Source organism: Giraffa tippelskirchi, chromosome 14 (genome assembly GCF_054371585.1).
Source record: "Giraffa tippelskirchi isolate mGirTip1 chromosome 14, T2T-mGirTip1v1.2.pri, whole genome shotgun sequence".
Lineage (NCBI taxonomy): Eukaryota > Metazoa > Chordata > Mammalia > Artiodactyla > Giraffidae > Giraffa > Giraffa tippelskirchi.
Window position 1 is genome coordinate 53,768,367 of NC_137288.1, and position 27,854 is coordinate 53,796,220.

At 43.9% G+C, this 27,854-nt stretch overlaps 1 long non-coding RNA gene across 2 annotated transcripts; it reads left to right on the forward strand.

Moving 5' to 3' along the window:
• Window positions 1-836: 836 nt before the first annotated feature.
• On the forward strand, window positions 837-19,875 carry LOC145534351 (uncharacterized). Of its 2 annotated transcripts, XR_014074489.1 has the most exons (6): window positions 837-2,078; window positions 2,692-2,811; window positions 4,492-4,572; window positions 17,655-17,750; window positions 18,720-18,763; window positions 19,524-19,875. It is a non-coding gene; the product is annotated as an uncharacterized LOC145534351 (long non-coding RNA). The 2 variants fall into 2 exon arrangements; XR_014074490.1 differs by lacking the exons at window positions 17,655-17,750; window positions 18,720-18,763; window positions 19,524-19,875 and adding an exon at window positions 4,970-5,712.
• Window positions 19,876-27,854: the final 7,979 nt, after the last annotated feature.

Consider the following 27,854-nt stretch of genomic DNA (forward strand, 5'->3'; position numbering starts at 1 on the left):
TTAGTAGAAAGGGGACACTCTGGGTGCTGCCGGTCAGTCTCAAATCTCTGGCAGCTCATTTTTCCTGCCAGAGATTGGATGACCACTCCATCAAGGCACCTTAGAGTAGGTGCGATTCCACAGACTCTAAGGTACCTCTGCCTGAAGCATAATCATTCAGACAACCAATATTCACTAAGCCCTTGCTCTGTGCAGGCCCCAGTGTTCAACATTGTGGAGGATGCAAAAAACCAGGGTCATGACTCCTTCCTAAAGAAGCTTAGGGATTTCCCTGGTTATTGAGTGGCTAAGACTCTGTGCTCCCAATGCATGGGGCCCAGGTTCGATCCCTGTTCAGCGCATTAGATCCCACATGAAGCAACTAAGACCCAGCGTGGCCAAATTAATATTAAAAAGAAAGAAGAAGCTTAACTTGTTTTGGGGAGAGGAAGTAAACAAAACAAAAGCCTTCATAGGGCATGTGTGTGCTTAGTCGCTCAGTCTTGTCCAACTCTTTGTGACCCCCATGGACTGCAGCCCACCAGGCTCTTCTGTCCATGGGGATTCTCCAGGCAAGAATGCTAGAGTGGGTAGCCTTTCCCTCCTCCAGGGGATCTTCCCAACCCAGGGATCGAACCCAGGTCTCCCACATTGCAGGTGGATTCTTTACCAACTGAGCCACCAAGGAAACCCAAGAATACTGGAGTGGGTATCCTATCCTTTCTCTAGGGGATCTTCCTGACCCAGGAATTGAATTGAGGTCTCCTGCATTGCAGGAGGACTGTTTACCAGCTGAGCCCTCAGGGAAGCCCCTTCATAGGACATATATCATATAATTAACTCCTAGAGAGAAAAGTTGGAGAAGGCACTGGCAACCCACTCCAGTACTCTTGCCTGGAAAATCCCATGGACGGAGGAGCCTGGTGGGCTGCAGTCCACGGGGTCGAGAAGAGTCGGACGCGACTGAGAGACTTCACTTTCACTTTTCACTTTCCTGCACTGGAGAAGGAAATGGCACCCCACTCCAGTATTCTTGCCTGGAGAATCCCAGGGAGAGAGGAGCCTGGTGGGCTGCCGTCTATGGGGTCGCACAGAGTCGGACACGACTGACGTGACTTAGCAGTAGCAGCAGAGAGAAAAGTGGTTAGAAGTTCAGAAGAGAGATGGGACTCCTGACAAATTGCATTCACTCGATCACAAATTCATTCAGTCACTCGGCCAACGAGGATTTATGGACTTGTGTTTGGGCACTGAGGGAATTTCAAGCTGAATAAGAAAAGGCCCTTCCCACTGGACTTGCAGTAAAGTAGACAAGCTGAGTCATGTTCACAAATAACTATAATTCAAGTGAGAAGGTATTATAGTAAGTGCCCCAAGAAACGTAGAGATAAATGTGTTGGAATTTCAGATCACAAGGGGACGGGAGTTTGGAGCCAATCCAGGGAGGCTCACAAAGCAGATACTCAGACTGAGCCCTGCAGCAGGGGAGGGTCTGCACACGTGCAGGTGGTTACAATCACTTTTGGCAGCGGTGCCCAGATAGCATCATCTTACATTGGCCATTGGTATTTGGAACATACTTTGTATGGGAACAATATTCTATCTGGTCTTGGTTTCCCTGGCCTGTCTTGCAAAGCTCATTTAATTCACAGTGTACTTGAGGAATATTGTCAATATATTCTTTCAACTACACATAGACACTATGCCAGGATTCCTATGGGAAAATTCCAGCTATGCAAATATCTGAAGCCAGGCACACACTTCCTGCTGCCCCACTGTGGGGTCCCCTTTCAGCATCGCCCCCAGACCTCTCAGGCCTCCAGCCGACAAAGGAGGACCACAAAAGTGTCTGGGAAAGGGAGGTTTGCAAGGAAGGCTCCTGGTCATGGGGCCTGGAGCTTACATAACCAGGGGTTCTGTTTAAGAAAAATAACTTAGAAATCACTGACTTTTGCCAATTTTATGAAAACATAAGTCTGTGTGGACATTTCAAAAGGGCCCCTCCTGGGACCTGGAGAGTCCTGGCAATGAGAGGCCATGAATTCAAAGCTTCATTAACTTTCTGGAAAATTGAACCCTGAGATTTGAAAAGCTTAGAGGTGAGGACTCTTTACTCTCTATGCATCACCGAATTGTGGAGTGCTCTGTACTGGGGGGAAAGGGACCGGGGTTCTAGCAGCCCCCTCCCTTGCTGGCTGTGAAGTAGAGGGCAAAGGTGGTAAGGGAAGGAAGGTGGGGGTGGGGGAGGCCTGGCGTGGTCCATCAGAGCGTGGGTGTGGGAGCCAGACTGACCAGGGCTGGTATTGCAGGGTGTTTCAGAGTCGACCCTCGCAGGCGGCTCTACCTTTTTGATCCTGAGGTTGCTCTTTTGTAAAATGGAGGAATTGTCATTGTCATGTGTAATGGTGCCAACTTCAGAGGAAGGTTTCAGCGAAACGTTTAACGTACCTAGCACAGGTGGTCCAACAGTTAGGACTCGGCGCGTTCAGGGCTGATAGTGAGGGTTCAATACCTGGTCGGGAAATTAAGATACCACAAGCCACGTGGCACGGCCAGAAAAAAAAAGAAAGTATTAAAAAATAAATAAATAAAATACCTAATCAATGCCTGGCTCTCCACAAGTGTTTAACCACATGGAGGGACAAGTGGTCTGGAAATTATGATGCTATCTATTTCAAATAATCTTGCAAAAACCCACTTTCCTGCCTGTAGCTCGAGTTCACTTGCTTCTACCCTGGAATGAAGAAGGGACTGCAACAGATGTGGCCAGAACTGGCTGGACTCCAGAACCTCCTGGAGACAAAGGACACACTCACAAGTCCTTTGTGAATGGTAAGACCAGGACACCTGGCAATCTGTGTTGATCGGAGCCTGGCTGTCAGAGATGCTCCCCAGATGTCCCAGCTGCTGGCTGATTACAGCGCTTCCAAAGCGAAGGAAAGCCAGAGAGCCGGGAGGGACTGGAGAAGCAGGCTGGGAGAGAGGACTGAAACATGGGCGCTGTGGTATTTTTATTTAAAACTGGCCAGGTAGAGCCCTCACCTTTTACAGGCAACACTGAAACATTTAGAGATGAAGTGATAGGTCCTCTGTGACTTGCTTCCCCGGAGGGGGGGGAATAGTTGAGGGTGCAGATAAAATGGGCCATGTCTCTTCTTTTGCATAGGTCTGACATGTGTCATAGTAAAAAGATTAGAAATGACCAGATAAATAAAATCACTTATTCTATAACTGGGCAAACGTCCGCATGTGTCCTGAGCTATACCCTACCCCACCCCCACCCCCGTCCCCATCCTGCCAGCGAGGTTCACCTGATTAGTATCACCCCACGTGTCTTGCCCAGCCCGGCCTCTGTGTCCCCGGCAGGAGGGGTGGAGGGTGGGTTTGTGTGAGAGGCATTGTGGTGGAGGTGGGTGGTCCCCACTGGGTGCTGCCAGTCTGCTGTCTTCATTTTCCTCCTCACCTGGCCCAGCCTCGAGTTCAGGACACCTGTGTGCTCTGCTTCCTGGGCCCAACACCTGCTTGGCCAGCTACCTCCGTGAGGTCTCCAGGAGCCACGCATATCAACCATCCTGACTTCTCTCTTATATTTGGAACCTGGTGCTTGAGCTCAATCCAGTTCTGTTCCTGGGGCTTCTTTCCCCATTCTTCTCTCAGTTTGGGCCCCTCACCCTATCTCTGTGATCAACTGGTGCTCTCAACTCAGTGACAACAAAAGATGGAATAATTGCCTTTTTTCAACCTAATAGAATGTACATTTCCTTTCCCAGGATTTTTATTAAGGAATTTTACATTTACTATTTATGTTGCTTTAAACGGATCAATTTCAGCCACCCTAATGAAATCACTATAGCAAACCTCGGAAGCATTAGAAACATGCCATCTACTTGTTTCCTACCACTGCTGGTACAAGTTCCCACATGAATGGCTTCAAAAACACGCATTTCTTCTCTCACAGTTCTGGAGGCCACAAGCCTGAGGGGGGTCTTCCTGAGTCAGAATTGAGGTGGCAGCGGGGGCGTGCTGGTCCAGAGGCTCTGTGGGAGTCTGTTTCCTGACCTGCCCAGCTCTTAGGGCCTCCTGCGCCTGCTGGCTCTTGGCCCCTTCCTCCATGGTCAAAGCTGGCAGGGCAGCGCCTTCAAGAATCTCTCTGATTCTGACCCTTCCACCTCCCTCTTCTCCTCCAAATGACTCCTGGGCTTACATTGGGCCCAGCTTCAAAATCAAGAATACCCTGTTTAAGGCCAGCCGATTAGCCACCTTAGTTCCACCTGTAACATTCATCCTCCCCTTGCCTCAAAACCCGACATAGACGCAGCTTCCAAGGATTACTCTGTGGAAGTCTTTGGGGGGAGGGTGCTTTATTCCGCCTACCACACACCACTGTTGTTATTTAGTTGCTAAGCTGTGTCCAACTCTTTGAAATCCTATGGACTATAGCCTACCAGGCTTCTCTGTTGGTGGGATTTCCCAGGCAAGAATACTGGATCATGTTGCTATTTCTTTCTCCAGGGGATCTTGCTGATCCAGGAATTGAACTCATCTCCTGTGCCACAGGCTGGAAGCCCAATAAAAACTGTACAGATGATCAAGGTATCGTTCAGTTAAATTTGTCCAAATAAACCAGTGATTGGACTTTCCTGGTGGTCCAGCGGTTAAGAATCTGCCTTCCAATGTAGGGGACATGGGTTCAGGAACATCCCATGGGTCCTGGACCACCCCTGGTCCAGGAACATCCTAGGTACCTCGAAGCAACTAAGCCAATGCACCACAACTACTGAGTCCACACGCCCTACAGCCCCGTGCTCTACAATAAGAGGAGCTACCTGCAATAAAGAGTAGCCCCTGCTCACGGAAACTAGAGAAAACTCACATATAGCGACAAAGACCCAAAACAGCCAAAAATAAGTACATAAATATATACTTTATATATATATATATAAATGGTAGTTGAACATCTCATGTCCCACACCATCCGTCTCCACCTCAGCCTTTCCAGGTTTCCAGAAAGGGCACCGGGTGATTTTGTGTGAACTCCTGATCTTACAAAACGGCCTCTTGGGTGACAGTACCTGACTTACACCCGTCATCTACTGCTGTCTCCACACCATCCTGCTCTCCTCGTAGCTCCAGGACCCCAGCGAAGCTGCACTAGGGCACAACCTCAGGCTCCAACAGTCCTGCGCTGTGCTGGGTGCGGGAGACCCTCTGGCAGAGAAGACAATCCTGAAGCTGGAGCGGAACCAGCTTCTATTTTTCCAGCTTGTTTTATAGGTGAAGAAAAACAAGGCCTCATGATGCTAGATGACTTTAGAAAGACGTATAGAAAGTGGTGTTGGAGTTCAGAACCAGAAGTAGATCTTGAGGGATAAACAGAGCCTACCCGTTTCTTCCCAAATCGCCACTCGTCACATCTATAATTCTTTTAGAGGAATACTTGCTTTAGATTCACAGACATACAGAACAGATTTGTGGTTGCCGAGGGGCAGGTGAGGGGTGGGGAGGGATGGATTGGGAGGTTGGGATTCGCAGATACAAACTATTATATATAGGATGGATAAACAACAAGGTCCTACTGTATAGCACAGGGAACTGTATTCAATGTGATAAACCACAGTGGAAAAGAATATTTTTTTAAAAAGATGTATATATATGTATAACTGAATCACTGTATATACATATAGGAGAAATTAACACAACACGGCAAATCAACTGTACTTCACTTTAAAAAAAGAGAACATTTGTTTTTAATAAGAAGCTCGATATCACTTACAAGTTATGAGACTAGAGCCCCACGATAGTAGAAGAATGAAAGTCCTTTGTTCCAAAAGAGATAAGATGTGGAAACACACTGAGGAAAAGTAACAGTGAAGCCAACGGTTAAGCCTGAATTCAGAATAAGCTCCTTTTACACTCTCAGGCCAAGCCTAGGGAGGTGGCACCTCCTCTTAGGAGTTGTCCCAGATGTGAGAGTGGGTCCAAAAGGGGTGTAGCCCTCCCCCCAAGGTAGAGGCCGGCTGCACCCAGCACTGGTAGTCCAGCCTGCTGGCCCAAGGGAGCAGGGACACACAGGCTGTTTGAGTCCTGCCCACGCCCTTGCTTGAACTGTCTATACTCCCTGATTCATTCACTCATTCATTGGTTCTCAGTAAGGGTACCTGCTCTGAGAGGCAGTGCCGCAGGGATTGGAAAGAAAGAAAAGGGGAAGAATTTCCCGGAGCCCAACCTCCAGGTATGTAGTTCACAGAATTAAACTTTCATACCCCTGAGTTCTGCCACACCTCACAGAGGTAACACAGCCTCGGAAATACTGCAGTTGGAGGTGTCTAAGCACTCAGAAGGTCCTCCCATGGGAAAAGTACAGAAACAGGGCAGCGCTTGGCCAGGAGCCCGAGAGAGGCCAGGGGTATAGCCTGGTCAGAGGTAGGCACCGTGGTCAGGTCTTTGGAGCAAAGCGAGCATCCATCATGCTGCTTGGGGGCAGCTCCTTTACTTCGAAAAAAATTGTCATTGCTCAATGGACCACGTGCAGTCAGTTCATGTCTGTCTTTCTAGTGAGTGGATTCTCTTACTTCTCAGGTGAGCAATCAATGCATATATATTGATGCCTGGGAGGAATGTGGAGGGTGTGTGTGTGTGTGCTAAGCTGCTTCAGTCGTGTCCGACTCTGTGTGACCCTATGGACTGTAGCCCACCAGGTTCCTCTGTCCATGGGATTCTCCAGGCAAGGATACTGGAGTGGGTGGCCTTGCCCTCCCCTAGGGGATCGTCCCGACCCAGGGATTGAACTCGTGTATCTTTCATCTCCTGCATTAGCAGGCGGGTTCTTTACCACTATCACTACCTGGGAAACCCCCAGTGGAGGGTGATTCCTTATTTAACAATTCCATTTGTAAATAAACCCAGATCTTAACAAAAGGGAAACAATGATATACTTTCTCTGTGTCGCTATTGAAGGGACAGTTGATGTTACAACCCTTCTCCCTACGTCGTGTATTTAACTGTGAGGCATTCTCCTCAACGGGGGCTGGCAGTTTAATTCAACAGCCTTCTGTCAGTTGGTTTCCCATAATCAGACATCTGAGTAAGTCAGTAAAGAGAAATGTCTCCCGCATAAGGGATATTGAGATGATTTCTTTAAGTGCCTAGAAGTGATGTTTAGTCAAACAGTGAATCATTTTGTGTGTTAAATAATGCAAAATGAATTCTGACAAATATGTGTCAGATTAAAAAAAGATGTAGGTGACTTAATTCAGTTTTACATCATTTAACTTTGCTATTCTAATTCATCGCCACATAGAATGAGCCTTCATGAGAGGGGCTGATTTATCACCATTACTTTTCTTCCTATTTTCTTTCCTTTTTTAAAATACTCCTGAAATAGGGTTGGAGAGTTATTTTTGAAAATAGCTCTTTGTGTTTGCCAGATCAACAGCAAAATCATTTAGAATTTTAAATAAAGTACATTTGAGGGTCCTTAAAAACCTCACCATGGAGACCAGAGAGTGAACAGTTACCATGGAGATGTGTGTGAGTCCACAGTGCCCGAGTTATGATCGCCCACAGTCAGACGTGAGTGTGAATCGGAAATCGCATGTAAAGCATTTTCAGTTCCTCACTGCAAGCCTGGTGACAAATGACATGAATATGAAACAGACCTTAGTACCCTAGAAGTGTGCTCACCCCCGGGATAGGAAGAGGAAATCTTGGCACCCCAACTTCACCCAGATTCCTGACTAAGTTTGGAGAGGAGGCTGAGCACTCATGTCTTAAACAAGCTTCTCCGGAGACTTTGAGAACCAGCCCAGCATGAGAATCTCACAAATCAGAGTTTCTGGGTAGTTAGTCATCAGGTACGGGTTGACTGTGGTTAAATAAAGAGTTTTTGCTGATCTTTCAGGGATTTACTTTGATGTTAAAAGTTAATTGCAGCGAATTAAAATTCATAAAAACCTAGTTCTTTCTTAAGTATTGACATCCAATTCATATATGTTACTGTCTTTACTAATTTGACACATTTTAGCCATCATTTTCAGAAGAGCTTTTACAATTTAAATTCCCTTCGTTATGATTGTAGTAAACTTGATTTTTAAAAATATACCTAAAACTTTAATGCAACAAAACTGTCTCAAGTTCTTAAATAGCTAATTAAAATGTTAAACTAAACAGATAATCTCTTCAGTATTCTAATAGTGTAAAAGCACAGTGAGATTTCAGCCAAATTATCACAAAGAAAAGTTATATATTTGAAATATGAATCACTATGCTAACTTCTCTGACTCTAACAACCCAATTATTAAACACTTCGAAAATGTATGAAATGCAAACCCTCAGATTCTGTAACACAAAAGTACACTTTTTAGACTCTCTGGGTTTGATCTTAAACATTTTTAGACTTAATGAAGGGCAGGGCAACCCACTCCAATATTCTTGCCTGGAGAATTCCATGGACAGAGAAGCCTCGTGGGCTACAGTTTATAGGGTCCAAAGAGTTGGACACTACTGAGCCGATAACACTTTCACTTTCTAAGTCTTCTCAGGGAGAACATTTCCCCCTTGCTTATGAAGGAGAGGTTCTGGAAGGGACATAGATGGAAAGGTTGTGCTAAACATGAGTTTTCATCACTATGTACATGCCGGGGTTCAGGGTTTTCATCTGGAGCTCTCAGACGGCAGATGTGACAGTCACCACTGCCGGAGATGGTGAAGTAGTGCGGCTGCATGTCTCAGCTGCTGACCTGGGCATCAGAAGGTAGGATGGGGGGTTGTGACATGGTCTGTAACGTGGTCTTCCTGCTGAATCCCGCCTGGGGACTGAGATGGGGGAAGCATGAGAAGGGGAGGAAGGGAACTGGACACTAGAGGTTTCATCTGGTCAGTGGATTTTCTAGGAGCAGATAATCCAAAGGGTTTCCCTGTAGGGAGAAAGGCAGGTAATTTCCAAATAACTGGGGTCTGAGAAGTAGGTCCCCACCTGGATTTGGTGGAAAAGGCTCATAGTCTACGTGTCCACCTAGTAGTAATCTGTACTAGTTAGCACAAAGACTAGGCTGCTGTAACAAAGAGCCCTACATTGGCTGGTTCACTGAACAGCCCTGTGGAAAATGTACCAGACTGATGGGGAAGCTGTGCTCCTCACAATGGTTCTGTGACCCAGGTACCTACATGCTGTTGCTTCATTGTCCCCCAGGGCTTCCTAACCTGGGGTTCTCAGACCCCCATAGAGTCCATGGATAGAGTTCAGAGGCTCCATAAACTTGGCTTGGGAAAAAAATTGCATCTCTGTATTTAACATTTCCTTCAATTATGAACATAGGCAACAAACCTTGGTACTATTAGCCATAGTACTTGTGAATTCATCTCCTATATGAATAATAGATATTTTATATAGGTTTCAGTTGTCTCAAAAATTTATATTCATAATTACCTTGAAATTATGGACATGAATTTGAGCAAACTCCAGGAGATGGTGAAGGACAGGGGAGCCTGGTGTGCTGCAGTCCACGGGGCTGCAGAGTCGGACATGACCTATCGAATGAACCACAACAACAACAGTGGTAATGATTAAAACTGCTGCTACTGATTATTAGATAGCTCACTAAATCATATATATTACTATATCTCAGATTAGTCTTTAAAACATAGATAACGTTTTAAGTATATTTCAAAGCAATTTATTTATGATTTCAAGAATTTTATTTTCTACTTACATGTGAAATCTACTTTTTCACTGAGTTACAACATATACACAGTGTCTTAAATACACACAAGTGCTAAGTGTCTGGCTAGCTGAAATTATACATTTTAATGGTATCAAAATGTAGAACTTCATCACCTAAGAACGTTTCCCTTTGGTTTTTCCCAGTTTTCTTTTGGTGACGCTCTTGCAAAAGTAGCTATTATTCAGACTACTGTTGCCACTAATCAGTGTTATTTGTTCTTGACATTTAAGTGAAATCATATAGCATGTGCGCTTTTTTTTTTAAAGGACAATTTTTTAAAACAGTTTTAGGTTTACAACAAAACTGAGAGAAAGGCACAGAGAACCACAGACCCCTGTTCCTACATGCATAGCCTCCACCCTTATCAGCACCACTCTCCAGAATGCTCCTTCTTTTTTAAACCAACACAAGGGCTTTCCAGGTGGCTCAGTAGTAAAGACTCTGCCTCCCAGTTCAGGAGACACAGGAGACGTGAGTTCGATCCCTGGATCAGGAAGATTCTCTGGAGTAGGAAATGGCGATCCATTCCAGTATTTTTGCCTGGAGAATTCTATTGACAGAGGAACCCAGTGGGTTACGGTCCGTGGGGTCGCAAAGAGTCGGCCATGATTGAGCAGGAACCTACATGGACACATCATAATCACCAGAAATCCATAGTTTACACTCTCGGTGTTGCACATTCTGTGAATTTGGACAAATGTATAAGGATGTATCTACCATTATAGTATTGACTGCCCTAAGAATCCTCTGTTCTCTGCCTTTTTCTGTCTCCCTCTGCCATCTGAATATTTTTTTTTATTGAGATATAACTGACATATCATATTAGCTTCAGGTGTACAAGGTAATGATTTGATATTTATGTGTGTTGTGAAACAATCACCACGATACATATAATTAACATCTGAACACTTTCGTGTTGGCTTCTTTCACACAACATAATGTCTGTGGAATTCATCCATGCTTTTGTCTATGTCAGCAATCCACTCCTTTCCTGCTGTGTAGTATTTCATTTTATGAATAGAAACAATTTCTCTATTCTGTTGGTGGACATATGAGTTCTTTCTTGTTTTTGACTGTTAGACGTAAAGCTGTATCTAAACGTTTTTTAGACTATTGGACATAAAGCTATGTCTAATAGTCAAAAGCATTCTTATATATATCTTTGCAAACATATGCACTCATTTCTCTTGGGTGGGATTGCTGGGTCTCAAGGTGATCACATGTGTGGTTGTTGTAGATTCTGCTGAACTCTTTTTCAAACTGGTTGAATGAGATTATGCTCTCATTAGGAAGCAATGTTTAAGTGTTCTAGTTGCTCCACATGCTCACAGGTATTAGGGATTATCAGTGTTTCAAATTTCAGTCACTCTGCCTGCCTGCTAAGTCACGTCAGTTGTGTCCTGCTCTTTGCAACCCCATGGACTGTCACCCCCCAGGCTCTTCTGTCCATGGGATTCTCCAGGTAAGAATCCTGGAGTGTGTTGCAATTCCCTTCTCCAGGGGATCTGCCTAACCCAAGGATTGAACCTGGGTCTCCTGAATTGCAGACAGATTCTTTACTGTCTGAGCCACCAGGGAAGCCCATTCAGTCAATGTTTTATGGTATATTTTATTTCATGCACTTAAACCTGTCTTTCTGAGAAGGGATCCACAGGTATGACCAGGCTCTCAGATGGGTTCATGGCGCAAAGGGTTTCAAATGTCTGGTGAAAGCTAGGCGATTTGATTTTCTAACTCAAGGGAAGGGCAAGAAGCCCTTCAGGATAAGCAACTTCCTTTTGACAATGAGGAGGAAGTTGCTCATGGCTTTGTCACTTAGTCACTTGGTCACTCCCAGCCTCAGCAGTGTCTGGGAAACATAGTCTCTGGTGGAGCAGCCACATGCTGGGGCTAAGCTCTACTAATACGGGAGATGGGTGTGTGGCGAAGGTAGCAAGGTGTGCTCAGTCGTGTCCACTTCTAAGACCTCCTGGACTGTAGCCCACCAGGCTTCTCTGTCCAAGGAATTCTCCAGGCAAGAATACTGGAGTAGGTTGCCGTTTCCGACTCCAGGGGATCTTCCTAATCCAGGGATCAAACCTGAGTCTCCTGCACTGGCAGGCAGATTCTGTACCACTGAGCCAAATGTGGAAGAAGAGATGATTAATTAGCGTCAGTCTCCCCCAGGATTAACAGTCCTGGTGATTTTCCTGTGGAGTGGACTTGCAGCGTAAATGGACCTGCACCCGGGGTTGGGGACCTGCTGAGTCACCTAGCTGCCCTGTCCTGCTTTTCAGGGACATATTGGGGTTTGGGGCACAGGTTTCAGGCCCTCATGCTGAGCTTGCTCCCAGGCAAACAGGTAGGGGGATGAGGTCCATGAGGCCCTCCAGCAGTGGATGTATAAGACACGCTATTTCAAATGTGTCGGTGAGTAAGAGCATGACCCAAGGGGGAGTGAAGTAATTTTCTTCAGAGAGAACGCTGAGGGTGTTGGTGTGATGGTGGCCTGAGTCACACCTTCCTCAAGTACAGGACCTACCTGGCACTTCACTCTTCAACAGGATTGCCAAAAATATGCTGAAACTTTTCCAGGAAGTTGTCATAGTGTTTCAACCAAGGTCTCTTGGGTCATCCCTGAGTGGGCTTTTACCCACTATCAGACTGATTACAGCAGCCCTGTAACTGATTACAGCTCCTGTTACTGAAGGACATCTGTGGGCCTTGGGGTTGGCTGCCCTGTTTCTTCACTCTACACAGGACAGCAGCTGCGGAGGAGAACAGAAAATGAGGTGGGAGCAAGTGCCAACATGTCCATCGAGGAGATGCACAGATGGCATCTAAATGAAGTGGCTGGATGACTCAGGAGTTAGGGAAGGGTACTCCAGCCTGGCTCCTCCCAGTGCCAAAGTGGTGGATGGGCCTCTGCCATGGAACTTGAGGTCAGAGCAGAACCAATCGTCTTTCTACAGAATGAACTCACACACATCAGCGCTGGTTGACATGGGAGATTTGAGTCCATGTGGAAACCAAAGAGGACAATGATAGGATGAAATCTTGCAGTGATATGTGTGTGTGTGTTGTGTATGTATAGTGTGTGTACCAGGATACAAGCAAAGAAAAGCAAAAAGTCACACTATCTGGGATGTGGAGAGCCATGCCAAATCCCTTACACCCCTTCCCTATCTTGTCTTGGGCTCCTGTGTGTGTGTGTATGTGTTAGTCACTCAGTCACGTCCAACACTTTGTGACCCCATGGACTACAGCCCTCCAGGCTTCTCTGTCCATGGAATTCTCCAGAAAAGAATACTGGAGTATTGGGTTGCCATTCCCTTCTTCAGGGGATCTTCCCGACCCAGGGATCAAACCTGGGTCTCCTGAATTGCAGGCAGATTATTTACCGTATGAGCCACCAAGGAATATCTCCCCGCTATTTGGCTGGCAGCAGACCCAGGCAGAGATTAGAATCGCTTTGATTTACAACTCGAGGAGGGGGTTGGGAAATTTTATAAGATTCCAGAGAAGGTTTGGGATCTGCTAACATCTGGTGTGAGGTAGATGGTGCTGCTAAGAAGTGGAGGAGGCAGGAATTTTGAGAGAAGGAAAAGAATTAAAAAGATGAATGGGATTGAGGGAGGAAAAAGTGGTGCTTGGGGAAGAGAGTGTGTTTACCTGATGAACATCTATTAGAGGAGTCTGGACAGAGAGCCTGGGTTTCCAGCAGGACACAAAGGGACACATTAATGAGGACAGGCCTCCAAGCGCCGCACTGTGGGGGTTTGCGTGCGGGTGACCTTGAGTGGCTGGAGTCGTGTGTGATGTGTGTGAAGGCACTGGACATCTATCCACCTGCTGCCCCAGCCTGGGAACACCAGCGACGTGGTCTGTGGGCCACACAGGTGTGCATGGTTCATAAGGGGGCTTTGTGGAGAGCCATACTCTCTGACTATTACGGCTCCTCAATGGGTTACAGGGGTGTTTAGATGGCACCTAAGCTTTGAACCTGTGAGTTCCATCCAGACCTGTCCAGAAATTCTACTTTGGGGAAAGTTATAAATAGCATTCTCATGAACTCTTATGAAGAAAAAACACACAAATGAAAACATACCCACAGGCTAAGGCTGAGTAGACAGACCTGAATAAAAAGTTCTTAGTTGGCGCAAAATACACTGGGATCTTTTGAACTAAAGCTCATGCCTGCTTGGCAGAACATGAATGCTGAGTGTGTACCAAATAGGCATATTATCCACACTTGGCAGCAGACAAACCAAGTGTGCTTCCTGGACAACACAGTTCTGATCTTAACACTCTTCTTTCCTCATTTATAATATCCGGTTTAATGAAGAAGGGTAATGGGGAATATTTTCTTGGCAATTTGACAATAAACACGGGCATCTGTATTGAATATAAAGTTCCATTTGTTGGAACTCTGCTCAACGTTATGTGCCAGCCTGGATGGGAAGGGGGTTTGGGGGAGAATGGATACATGTATATATATGGCTGAGTCCCTTCACTGTTCACCCAAAACTATCACAACATTGTTAATCGGCCATACCCCAATATAAAATGTTTTTGGTGTTAAAAAAAAAAATTAAATTAAAAAATGGCCCCCAAGCATAAAAAAATAAAATTCAATTTTGTGTTTGGGGGTGGAGTGACTAGTTCGTTAACGTGTGGGTGAAGTTTCTTGTGGGTGAAGCTCAGGGTTGAGGACCAACCTTTTTCTTAAATGTGATCATGCTCTGGGCTGTGCTGAGCAGGGGCAGATGGGGGAGGTTTGCCAAAACTCTTCATGGACTAGGCTTGAAAACCCAGGCACAGGGAGGAAATTGTTGATAGCGTCGGAAATTCTTCTCAAGGTTTTTTTCATCAGCAGGCTCCTTACAGCTGCAGAATATGGTGAGACACAGCCTCTATTTAAAATATAACAGAGGGGAGTGTGGGGTTTTTGACCATGAGCCACCTGTTCTCCTTGCTCAGCCTTGCAATAAACCTTTCTCTGCTCAAATATATGTATATATATATATATATATATATGTATATGTATGTATATGTGTGTGTGTGTGTATAATATATATGCATAGGACTTCCCAGGTGGCGCTAGTGGAAAAGAATCTGACTGTCAATGCAGGAGATGCAAGAGATGCAGTTTTGATCCCTGGGTTGGGAAAATCCCCTGAAGTAGGAAATGGCAACCCATTCCAGTACTCTTGCATGGAAAATTCCATGGACAAAGGAGCCTAGTGGGCTACAGTCCAAGGAGTTGCAAAGAGTCAGACATAAATAAGCATCTGAGCACATACATGTATGTATGTGTGTGTGTGTGTGTATATGCAAATCAGAGGCTTGAGACTTCCCTGGTGGCCCACTGGCTAAGACTCCAAGCTAGCAATGCAGGGGGCCAAGGTTCGAACTCTAGTCAGGGAACTAGATCCCACGTACCACACCTAAGTGTTCACCTGCATGCTGCAACAAAGACTGAAGATTCTGCGTGTGGCAACTAAAACTTGGTGCAGCCAAATAAATAAATATTACAAAAAAATTAAGTTGGGACATAAAGGGAAAGGCATTTTTTCTGCCTCCCTGATGGGTTGTGTCTCAAAATAAATAATAGTTGATGGAGAAGGATCAGAGTTAATGATCGTGGGGGGAAGACAGAATAGAAAGTCGCTATGCATCTCTTCTAATAAAGCGATAATAGATGTAGGCAAAGAAGAATGGCCTCTGAAGCCAGCAGGTGCGCAGAGGATGGGGAACATTCCACTGGATGGTCCGGCTGGCCACACCTGAACCACTGATCAATCTTGATGTGACCAAAAGTGAGACAACCAGACCTAAGTGCTCTTCTTCTTGAGACACATTAAGAAATGCACAGCCCCATCTTTCATGTATTTTTGCTCCCAACCAAACTGAACCTGAATATCAACAAACTTCTGGATCTAAGCAACCATTTATAGGAAATATTGGACTATAAAGAAAGCTGAGCACCGAAGAATTGATGCTTTTGAACCATGGTGTTGGAGAAGACTCTTGAGAGTCCCTTGGACTGCAAGGAGATCCAACCAGTCAGTTCTAAAGGAAATCAGTCCTGAATATTCATTGGAAGGACTGTTGCTGAAGCTGAAACTTCAATACTTTGGCTACCTGATGTGAAGAGCTGACTCATTTGAAGAGACCCTGTTGCTGGGAAAGATTGAGGGCAGGAGGAGAAGGGGATGACAGAGGATGAGATGGTTGGATGGCATCACTGACTCAGTGGACATGAGTTTGGGTAAACTCTGGGAGTTGGTGATGGACAGGGAGGCCTGGCATGCTGCGGTTCACGGGGTCACAAAGAGTTGGACATGACTGAGCAACTGAACTGAACTGGACTGGACCGAATAATACGTCAACTTGGCTAAACAAAACTATGTTTTCCAGAATTCCCTTCCTAAGAGATTTCTGCTTGGGGTCAGCTTGAGAGAACTTTGTGAGAGGTTCTGAAGCAGCTGTGCTCACCCTGAAAGGCAGTGTAGGCTGTCGGAGCTCCAGGACATCTTGTGGGTCTGCCACTCCCCTGTCGGGGTGGGTAGCATCTCAGTGCAGAGTCCTCCTCTCCTGGAGGATCCTGTTTTTCAGCTTCTCCAAATCCTGGGCCAGGTGTGAGAGAGAGTAGGGGGAAGGTGGCTCCCATCTCAGATGCATCTTTCCTTCTGTTTGTGGTCCTATGACTTCGGGCTTAATGACGGTGCAGAATCAGGAGCCAGATGAGACTGGTTGGCCAGCTTCCCAGCTTTGCAAGTTCAAAGCTTTGTATAGAGTCTCTCACTCTACATCATTTCTAGGGCTTCTGGTTCTTCCATTGATTTCTGACTGGTACATATATGTACACACATAATATATATGGATGTATACATGACTATATGTATGTATATATACATACACATGTGCATATGTGTATTTATCATATAGATAACAATATAGTTTAATCTTTCTTTGTGATTGTTTCTGTAGCGAATATTATGTATTGGATAAAACATCTCTGCTCCATGACTTGAAATACCACTTGTTTCTTACACTAAATTTTCACATTTCTTTGAGTCTGGTCTGGACTTCATGATATTCTAGCCCACTGAGGTCTCTATTCAAGTATCAGTTCTACACAGTTTTAATTGCTGTAAGTTTCTTTATATATATTTATACACACACACACATACATATTCTGTTTCTTTATTATTATATTTATTTATTGTAAATTTTAATTTTTTTTGGCCATGCTTCGGGCCTGTGGAATCTTAGTTAGCTGACCAGAGATTGAACCCAGGCCCCGTGCAGTGGAATTTCAGAATCTTAACCAGTGGACCACCAGGGAAGTCCCTGCTGTAGGTTTCTAATACTTTTTAATACCTGACATGTCCCCTCCTCTTATATTATTTTTTTATATTTCACATTTCTCCTAGTCATTATTGCTTATCCTTCCTATGAAATTTAGAATCAGTTAGGTAACTTTTAAATAATTCTGCTAATATTTTTACTGGTTATGTCTGTTTTGATTATTTTTGTTTTCTTAGAAAATTATTACACACACATTGAAATTGTTTTTCACATAAATCTCCAGTGTTAACTGTGGTTAAAGTCCCTTATTCTTTCCTAATGAAATGATGCTGAATCACTGCTTCTTTTTTTGTGTACATCTGTCCACAAATTCTTTCAAAGTTTTGGATTTGTCTATCAAATGTATTATCTTACATCCTTTTTGCTTTTGACTTTGTGATTTTTTTCCTTTGCCTTCCTTAGAGAAAAAGAAATTAGAAAGAAAAGTGATTGTGTATGAGAAATATCTGTTTTCAATATAAAGGGGAAGTGTTTCTTCCATTCCTTCACTGAATAACATTTAATGCTTGCTATGTTCCAAGTTAGACACTAGACAAGAAGAAAACAAAAGTACCCTTTTTCTAGGGAATAGAAATCGCTTCAGCATATAAATACTATCAGATTCACAGGAAAGCTTTTCTGGAAATTCTAAACCTGAACCGGCAGGCCCTGCCTCTTCTCTGGCTCCATTTATCATCACCTGGATGGCTTCCCCAGGTAGGTCCTCTCTATCTTTAATGGAATAACAGAGTACTTAGAATTGAAGTTACTAATTTACATACGTTGGCCTGAAAGGCCTGGGTCATTGCTCTTGCTCTTTCAGTGGCTTCTTCAGACCTGCGCCACCTCTGAAGCCATGCCCTTATGCGCTAAGAGGCCTTACCGTCAAAAGGCCATTAGTTTTCTAGCAATCAAGATAAGGCGAGTGGACACTAAAAATAGGAACATCTCAGCCAACTCTTGCCTCTATGTACATACTATTTTGGCATATACTTCCTCAAACAATTCTATCATTTCTCTTATGTGTAGCAAATAGATGTCAACCAGAATAAAACTCCCTACCCGAGAAGTTCTTAAGGCAGTAAAAGATGTTCCTTTCATCTCTCAGTTTCCATAGCACAGGAGGCGCCTTTTCACGGCGTCACGTGAGCATGGTGGACATACAAGGGCCTGTTCGTTTAGAGTCACCACCAACAAAGGTTAGAGGTTAGAAACCGCCCAGAGGTTGGCCCACGCCCTTTGCGAACACAGAGCCAGTGGACCGTCTAAGGACACGGCGAGCTCACGAAAGAGGGTGATCCAGTCCCGGGTCCCTCAGCCTCTGCTCTTCCCATGGTCTCTCATTTCCTCCTATGAAAGACCAAGGCCATCATAGCACCTGTAGACACTGTTAGGTGAGTATTAAAAGTTAACACATACGAAACACTTAGTACAGTAACTGGTGTAGCACAATTAGTAAGTGTAGGCTCAAAATTTGAAAACATAACAGATACCTGCATACCTGGAATCTTCAGCACTTTAATGGTCACGGTGTCCCCGGGATCCTAGGATTAGATGGGAAAGAAAATAGAGCAGTCTTGGATTACAAAATTTTAGGTACCCTTTATTTCAAAGAACAATAGATAAATCATTTGTTCTTTTCATTTTTTAAAATTTATTTTTAATTGGAGGATAATTGCTTTACAGTATTGTGTTGGTTTCTGGCATACATCAACATGAATCAGCCACAGGTATGCATATGTCCCCTCCTTCTTGAACCTCCTTCCCACCTCCCACCCCATCTCACCTCTCTAGGTAGTCACAGAGCACCGGATTTGAGGTCTCTGTGTCATACAGCAATTTTCCATTATCTAATTTTACATATGGTAGTTTATATGTTTCAGACTTCTGAAACTGGTGGGCGGCTGAAGCATTTCCACCTAAGCAATGTTTACAGGTAGCAATTGGTTGAAATCAGAGAGTATCTCGTAGTTAACCCACAGTTGTTACTTAGCTATCATATCTCTTAGCACATCATGAAAATGGCATAGGTTTAATTTTTACAGTATTTTATAATAATTATATTTCAATATAATATTGAGAAAAGGGTCAATTTTCCATGCAAAAAATATCATGCTGTGGATTCACCACTGGGGAGATGCTGTGAAGATGACAGGGCTCGGTAAGCCCACCTCTCAGCTCCTGTCTGTTTCCTCCGCTGACCTTAGTTCCCGGACCAGGGATTGAACGCATGCCCTCAGCAGTAGTGAGACGGAGCAGGACCATATGGTCCTTGCCTCCCCCCTCCCATGTCCTCTGCCTACCTTTTGCCTGTGGAAAACCTTACTCAAAGAATAAGTTTAATCAGAGAAGTGAGAAATGCTGAAACAAAGGAAAACAGCCTGAGGAGACTAATAATAATGTAGTCATTAAGCATAGTCAAGGACCTTTAGTCCTTTCTCAAGGGCTAAAGATAATATTCTGAGCCATATCCTGTGAGCTGTCTTATAGATACCAAAGCACCAGGTGGAGAAGTTAACTACATGATGACCAGACTGTACCCAGGACTTGAACTGCCACAATTCTGAGAATTGACCACAAAGAAATGGGAACAAGTGCACCCCGGAACCAAAGATTAACTGTAGTTCAAACAACCAAGATAATGCTAGTCAGACCACTGATGACCAATTTGAAGATGACTGTTAGAGATGACTACTGTTTCTGCATGTAACCACCCCTATTTTGTCTATAAAAGCTCTCACCCCCTGTTTGTCAGCGGGGAGTCGGCCTTTGGACAGATGTCCGCCATCCTCCCCCGCCAGTTGCTGGCACCTGAAATAAAGCAAACTTTCCTTTCCACTAACCTGACCTGTTTACTGACTTTCGAGTGGCAAGCAGCTGGACTCACCCACACGTACATGCCTTTCGGTAACAGTTAGGGTGCCGAGTTCTAACCACTGGATGGCCAGGGGATCCCCTGTGGTTTCTCTTAAAACAATTCGAAGCAGCAAACTTATTCTCAACCAAAGCTTTAAGTAAATTACTCCCTGGTCCATTATTTTTTCGTCTCACAACATTTTGTCAATGAGAGAATTTCAGTGTCAAACTGATGGGTTTTTTACCTGAGGGACCTACTGTGACCTTTCAGTATCCATCTGGCAGAGAGCACCTGAAAGCCCCTGACTGGACCAGGGATCAGCGGCATTTCTTCTTTAATGGTAACAGATAAGGCCAAGGTGTAATGAAAATACATGGGGAAAATGGATTCCATCTGGAAAGAGGATTGTTAGATGCCAGAAGAGGAGGCAGGTCCTCTCCTGACGCGATGGCAAGTGGAAGACTGGCCTGGGGGGACTGGAAGTCGCTTTCAGCTCCCAACTTCTGCTCTTTGAACTGCCTACCTAGCATGGCTCAGTGTGCCACTGCTTGAAAAGCCTCTTTTTCCACTTAAATGAAACTCCCAAAGAGATTTCAATGGATGCATAGCCTGATCGGACATGGCCTGAGCCTCCATGTTTACAGTGGATGAATAACTCAACTCAGTAGTTCATATCTGGGTGGGAGGGGGTGGAGTGGGCAGTAGACTTGGCAGATACACCCGCAAATAGGAAATTGTCTGCTGTGTCTCCTGGGATTTCTATGCACAGAATACTTCTGTGCTGTCCATACTGCTTCGATTCAGACACCCTGCTCACCAAACGTGTGGGGTGTTCTTCCCATACCAAGCAATTCCCTGGCACCCCTGAAACGCCAATACTTTGGGCCCCTAATGTGAAGAAATGACTTATTAGAAAAGACCCTGATACTGGGAAAGATTGAAGGCAGGAGGAAAAGGGGACGACAGAGGATGAGATGGTTGGACGGCATCACTGACTTAATGGACACAAGTTTGAGCAAACTCCAGGAGATGGTGAAGGACAGGGAAGCCTGGAGTGCTGCAGTCCATGGGGTCTCAAAGAGTCAGACATGACTGAGCAACTGAACAGCAACAGCAACAAATTGATGTCCCGCAGTTTACTCAACTCTGATGCTTATTCACCAGTAGAGAGCACTAGATTCCAGAGGTGAAGGGTTCACAAGGCTGCCTCCATGTCTGAGGAGGTCCCCTGTGCTTTCAACCGACTGGCTACAAATCAGAGGTTCCACCTCCCCTCCTTGGGTTTGGTTCTCTCCTTAGGAAGCTCTCCTTTGCCTGGTGCTTAGTCCTACGAGCTCCCCACCCTGTTCTCCATAATCCAGGGAGCCCACCAGGCTTTGCCTGTGTTCCCTGCTCTGCACCACAACCTGGAAGCTCTCGGTTTCCACGATATGGGGCAATCATAGCACTCACCTCACTTCTTTATCATCTCTTAGGGGCTCACAGTCCTTTGTTGCCTATATCCAGGGTCTTGAAATATTTTTTAAAATCCAATTTCACTGTCTGGGGAGGTGGTGTTTCAGGCAGGTACATAAATCTGGTCCCTGTTACTTCATCTTAGCCAGGAGCAGAAATCTACAACTCCCTTGTTAATTTCTATATTCCTTTCTGAATCCAATAAGTGAAACCCTATTAGATCTACACGCTACTAAGAAAATAAAAAAGCATACAGAGTAAGGTTCTTCTATGTATAATCAAGAAAAGGACACACACATTTTTAAAGACATTAAAAATTAAATGCAGTGACTTCACTGATGGTACAGTGGCTAAAACTCCATGCTCCTAATGCAAGAGCCCTGCGTTTGATCCCTGGTAAGGGAACTAGATCTCATATACTGCAAGTAAAGATCCCGCATGTTGTAACTAAGACCCAGCACAGCCAAAGAAATAAAGTTCTTAAAAAATTTTCTATAAAAAATATCAAATGCAAATAGCTTCTCTGGATAAATTCTAACCTCTGGTAGTAGGTTGGTCTTCATGGAAATATCTCCAAAGCCAACAACAGAAAAAGGATATAGTGATCACTTAGAACATTCAAGAAAAACATGAAAAACTGCCCCAAATTTCCTCTTCATTTGTGGTGTGATCTCTCTCTCTGCTTCTCCTTCCTTTCCTCTGTCTAAAATTGCAGTATCTGAAACTGGCTTTAGAGTAAAAAGGAAGACTCATTGAATTGTTTATGTTAGTAGCTGAAAATTTGGTTTTACTTTAAAAGGAACTCTTTACATAAAACAATAATATGAAAAAATAACATAATCAGTATTTCAAAATGTTCCTATTTCAAAACCCAAACAAACGCCTTTGAAAACCCTACTTTCCTAGTTCTGTTTTTTTTACCAGACATGGAAAACATTGAAACCAAACCAATCCCTCAGAAATGTGTTCCTAACCACAACTCTATGTAGGCAGACAAAAAGAATTGATGTCAGTTCCTGGAAAAGTCAGACTCGGGAGCCACATTAACTATTTCACCTCCTCTGCTCCTCATTCCTGGTCTGCTCCTATTCAGAGAGAGAGTGACGGCCAGTCAGACATATCCCTTCTCTTCCTGCCTCTGTTCTGGTTGTGCTTCTGGGTTCTGGAACATCTGCCCTGGATTTCTAGGATGCCTTTTGCTGGCCCCTGGCTCCCTTGTAAGAAACCACCACACTCTCTTCCAAAGCGTGCGTGCTCCCTAAGTAGATTTAGTAGTGTCTGACTGCTTGCGACCTCATGGACTATAACCTTCCAGGCTTCACTGTCCATGGAATTCTCCAGGCAAGAATACTGGAGTGGGTTGCCATTCCCTCCTCTAGGGGATCTTCCTGACCCAGAAGTCAAACCCACGTCTCTTCTGTCTCCTGCACTGACAGGCAGGTTCTTTATCACTAGCGCCACCTGGGAAGCCCCTTCCAAAGTGTACCATTTTGCATTCCCAGTGGCAGTGAAGGAGGGTTCCTGTTGTTCTGCATCCTCACCAGCATTTGTTTTGATAGTGTTTTGAATTTTAGCTGTTCTGATAGGTGTGTAGTGGTATCTTGTTTTAATTTGCAATTTCCCAGTAATATATGACATTGAGAATCTTTTCATATGTCTGTTTGTCATCTGTGTATCTTATTTGGTGAGGCATCTGTTCAGGTCTTTTACTCATTTTTAAATAGGGTTGTTCAATTTTTTTTTTTTCCACTGTTGAGTGTTAAGAATTCTTTGTACATTCCACATTTGTTTTTGTTCCCTTTTGTGTACTAGTGCCTACTGAGTGATTGAAGAAGTGAAAGCAAAATGGCAGATAATTCAAGCTGTGGCTAAAGATTAGTTATTGAAATAAAAAGTGTAAGAATGAGTTGAGAAGAGAATATTAGGACCAAGTCTGTGAGGATTTCTCTCATTTAAATGCTGGATAGAAGAAACTCTCCAAACGGATGTTTGGAACATAAAGCAACTCGACCTCATTAACCATTAGAAATGCAGATTATAACCACGATGAAATAGTACTACACACCCACCAGAATGGTTGCAATTCTTGGAAAGGATGGAATTACCAAGTCTGAGCATCTGGAATGCTCATACTCTGAGGGAACTGTAAATTCATACAAACAACTTGGAAAACCAGTGGCATCAATTAAAGCTGAATGTAGAGGGGTGGGAGGGAGGCTCAAGAAGGAGAGAATACATACATACTTACAATTGATTCATGTTGTTTGTACATCAGAAACTAACACAACATTGTAAAGCAGTTATACTCCAATTAAAAATAAATTAAAATTGTATTTAAGTATTTAAAATATATGATTAAAAATAACAAATATTTAATACTGGGTAGAAAAAAAAAGCTGAATGTATCTACCTTTTATCACCTAGAAATTCTGTGATTAGTTATATAGCCAACTGACTGATATACGGAGCTTCATGATTCTATTTATAAAGCATTCAAAACCAGTCAAAATGAATCTGTTGCATTAAAAGCCAGGATAGTCATTACTTCTAGAGAAAGGTACTAACTTACAGGGGGAAGGACAAGGTGAGGATGAGTCTAAGCTTCTGGCATTTCCCAATCTGGGAGTTGGTTATGTGAGTGTGTTCAGTTCATGATGATTCATCAAGCTATTCACTTTATGGTTTGTGAGCTTGTCTTCATATGCGTTTATATATTAATTAAAAATGTATTTAAAAAGACAAAGATAAATCTGTTTGGAATCCTTCAAAAGGAAGTCATAATTCTTTTTTCCATCCCCTCAGTGCCTAAAAAACTGTGAATTTATAAGCCATTATAAGAGCAAAGGAATTTGTCTGTAAAAACTTGTCAACTGTTTTAAGTGTTGCTGCTTCAACTTAGAACCTAATACTATTGTCAAGAAGAGACTTACTTGATAGTCATGGAATGATAAAAATATTTGGGAAGTTGTCTAGGATATTTTGGAGAAGGAAATGACACTCCACTCCAGTATTCTTGCCTGGAGAATTCCATGGACAGAGGAGCCTGGCGGGCTGCATACAGTCCATGGGGTCGCAAAGAGTCAGACATGACTGAATGACTATCACTAGGATATTTAATGGGTCAGGAGAGAAAACACGTGAGCCTCCAAACTACTTTCTGCTATCGGTTCTCATCAACATAAACTTCTTTAGCCAAGACAGTTGTAACACATAAATGAAATGATTTTTTGCCGGGATGCTTGCTCTGGTGTTTGTAAATCCACTGTTGATGAATAGCAGAGTCACGAGGAGCTCTCAGCTGAGCTTTAGGAAATTGCTGAGAAATGCTGCGACAGTTTCTACCTCTGAAACAGGGTTGAGCATGGAAGGTCGTCCACAGGGCTGGGTGGATGCTCAGCTTTCCTGCTGCTTGGAGAGAGGTGATTGTTAGTGCCTTGAATTGATGTGACTGGGGTAAAACAATCAAATTCTAGCAGAACAAAAGTATGTCAGAATTCTGACCAGAAGAAATGATTTGTGCCCTCATCCTGAGGCTGGTTATGTGACTGTGGGTCCTCTCTGCACCCTGGGGTCTTCATTTATAACCCGGGGGTGATTCACCAGCTCCCTGGGTGGGGTGATGGCCTCATGGATGTGAAAGCATTTAGCATGTGGTGTTCAATAAACATCCTCCTTGTTCCTTTCATAACCGAGAAATGAGGGGAAAAACACGTGTTAATACAGACATAGAGAAGAGACTTGTGGTTGCCAAGGGGGTGGGGGACCCCTCGGGGGAGTGAAGGACGGGGAGTTTGGGATAGCAGATGCAAACTAGTATATATAGAATGAATAAATAACAAGGTTCTACTGTATAGCACAGAGAACTATAGTCAATATCCTTTGGTTAAACTGTAATGGAAAGAATATTTAAAAAAAGAATATATGTGTATAGCTGTGAAAAGAGAAGTGAAAAGCAATGGAGAAAAGGAAAGATATACCCATTTGAATGCAGAGTTCCAAATAATAACAAGGAGAGATAAGAAAGCCTTCCTCAGCGATCAATGCAAAGAAATAGAGGAAAACAATAGAATGGGAAAGACTAGAGGTCTCTTCAAAAAGTAGAGATACCAAGGGAACATTTCATGCAAAGATGGACACAATAAAAGACAGAAATGGTATAGACCTAATAGAAGCAGAAGATATTAAGATGAGGTGGCAAGAATACACAGAAGAACTATACAAAAAAGATTTTAGTGACCCAGATAATCATGATGGTGTGATCCCTCACCTAGAGCCAGACATCCTGGAGTGTGAAGTCAAGTGGGCCCTAGGAAGCATCCCTATGAACAAAGCTAGTGGAGGTGATGTAATTCCAGTTGAGCTATTTCAAATCCTAAAAGGTGATGCTGTGAAAGTGCTGCACTCAATATGCCAGCAAATTTGGAAAACTCAGCAGTGGCCACAGGATTGGAAAAGGTCAGTTTTCATTCCAATCCCAAAGAAAGGCAATGCCAAAGAATGCTCAAACTACCACACAATTGCACTCATCTCACATGCTAGCAAAGTAATGCTCAAAATTCTCCAAGCCAGGCTTCAACAGTATGTGAACCGTGAACTTCCTGATGTTCAAGCTGGATTTAGAAAAGGCAGAAGAACCAGAGATCAAATTGCCACCATCTGTTGGATCATCGAAAAAGCAAGAGAGTTCCAGAAAAACATCTATTTCTGCTTTATTGACTATGCCAAAGCCTTTGATTGTGTGGATCACAATAAACTGTGGAAAATCCTGAAAGAGATGGGAATACCAGACCACCTGACCTGCCTCCTGAGAAACTTATATGCAGGTCAGGAAGCAACAGTTAGAACTGGACATGGAGCAACAGACTGGTTCCAAATCAGAAAAGGAGTACGTCAAGGCTGTATATTGTCACCCTGCTTATTTAACTTCTATGCAGAGTACATCATGAGAAATGATGGACTGGATGAAGCACAAGCTGGAATCAAGATTGCTGGGTGAAATGGCAATAACATCAGATACGCAGATGACACCACCCTTATGGCAGAAAGTGAAAAAGAATTAAAGAGCCTCTTGATGAAAGTAAAAGAGGAAAGTGAAAGCTGGCTTAAAACTCAACATTCAGAAAACTAATATCATGTCATCTAGTTCCATCACTTCATGGCAAATAGATGGGGAAACAGTGGAAACAGTGACAGACTATTTTTGGGGGCTCCAAAATCACTGCAGATGGTGAGTGCAGCCATGAAATAAAAAGACGCTTACTCCTTGGAAGATAAGTTACGACCAACCTAGACAACATACTAAAAAGCAGAGACATTGCTTTGCCAACAAAGGTCAATCTAGTCAAAGCTATAGTTTTTCCAGTAGTCATGTATGGATGTGAGAGTTGGACTATAAAGAAAGCTGAGTGCCGAAGAACTGATGCTTTTGAACTGTCGTGTTGGAGAAGACTCTTGAAAGTCCCTTGGACTGCAAGGAAATCCAACCAGTCCATCCTAAAAGAGATCAGTCCTGGGTGTTCATTGGAAGGACTGATGTTGAAGCTGAAACTCCAATACTTTGGCCACCTGATGTGAAGAGCTGACTCATTGGAAACGACCCTGATGCTGGGAAAGATTGAAGGTGGGAGGAGAAGGGGACAACAGAGGATGAGATGGTTGGATGGCATCACCGACTCAATGGACATGAGTTTGAGTAAACTTTGGGAGCTGGTGATGGACAGGGAGGCCTGGTGTGCTGCAGTCCATAGCGTCTCAAAGAGTCAGACACAACTGAGCAACTGAACTGAACTGATATGTGTATAACCGAGTCACTTTGCTCTACAACAGAGATTGGCACAACACTGTAAGTCAACTATACTTCATAAAAAAAAGACACATGTGTTGTAATCTATATATTTTTCAGTAAACATACACTTTTTATTAGTAGAATTGTTGAATATATAACTTATCCAAAGGCGTAATCTCCTGAAAAGTGCTTCATCCTCAGAGGACCTTGGTTCAAGTCCTTCTTGCCATTTGTTAAATATATGATTTTAAATAAGATACTTCCAGGGCTTCCCAGGTAGTGCTAGTGGTAAAGAACCCACTTGCCAATGCAAAAGATGCAGGAGACACAGGTTCAATCCCTGGTGAGTTTGATCCCTGGGTCAGGAAGATCCCCTGGAGAACAGAACAGCTACCCACTCCAGTATTCTTGCCTGGTGAATTCTGTGGACAGTGGAGCCTGTTGGGCTGCAGTCCTTTGGGTCGCAAAAGAGTCAGACACAACTGAGCATCTGAGCGCACAAATTACTTACGGTATCTGTAATTTAGTTTTTTTCCTTACAAAACAGCAAAATGTTACTAGTTTCCCTACAGGCTATTGTGAGGGTGAAGAGTGATGTGCAGACTAGTCAGGGGTCTTTGTTTGCAAGTGAAGCCCCCTCACCTCACCTCAACCACAACAGAGGGTGGACTGGCTCTTGCTGCCAAATTCAGGCCAAGGCAGAGGTGACCTGGTCTTGCTGTAA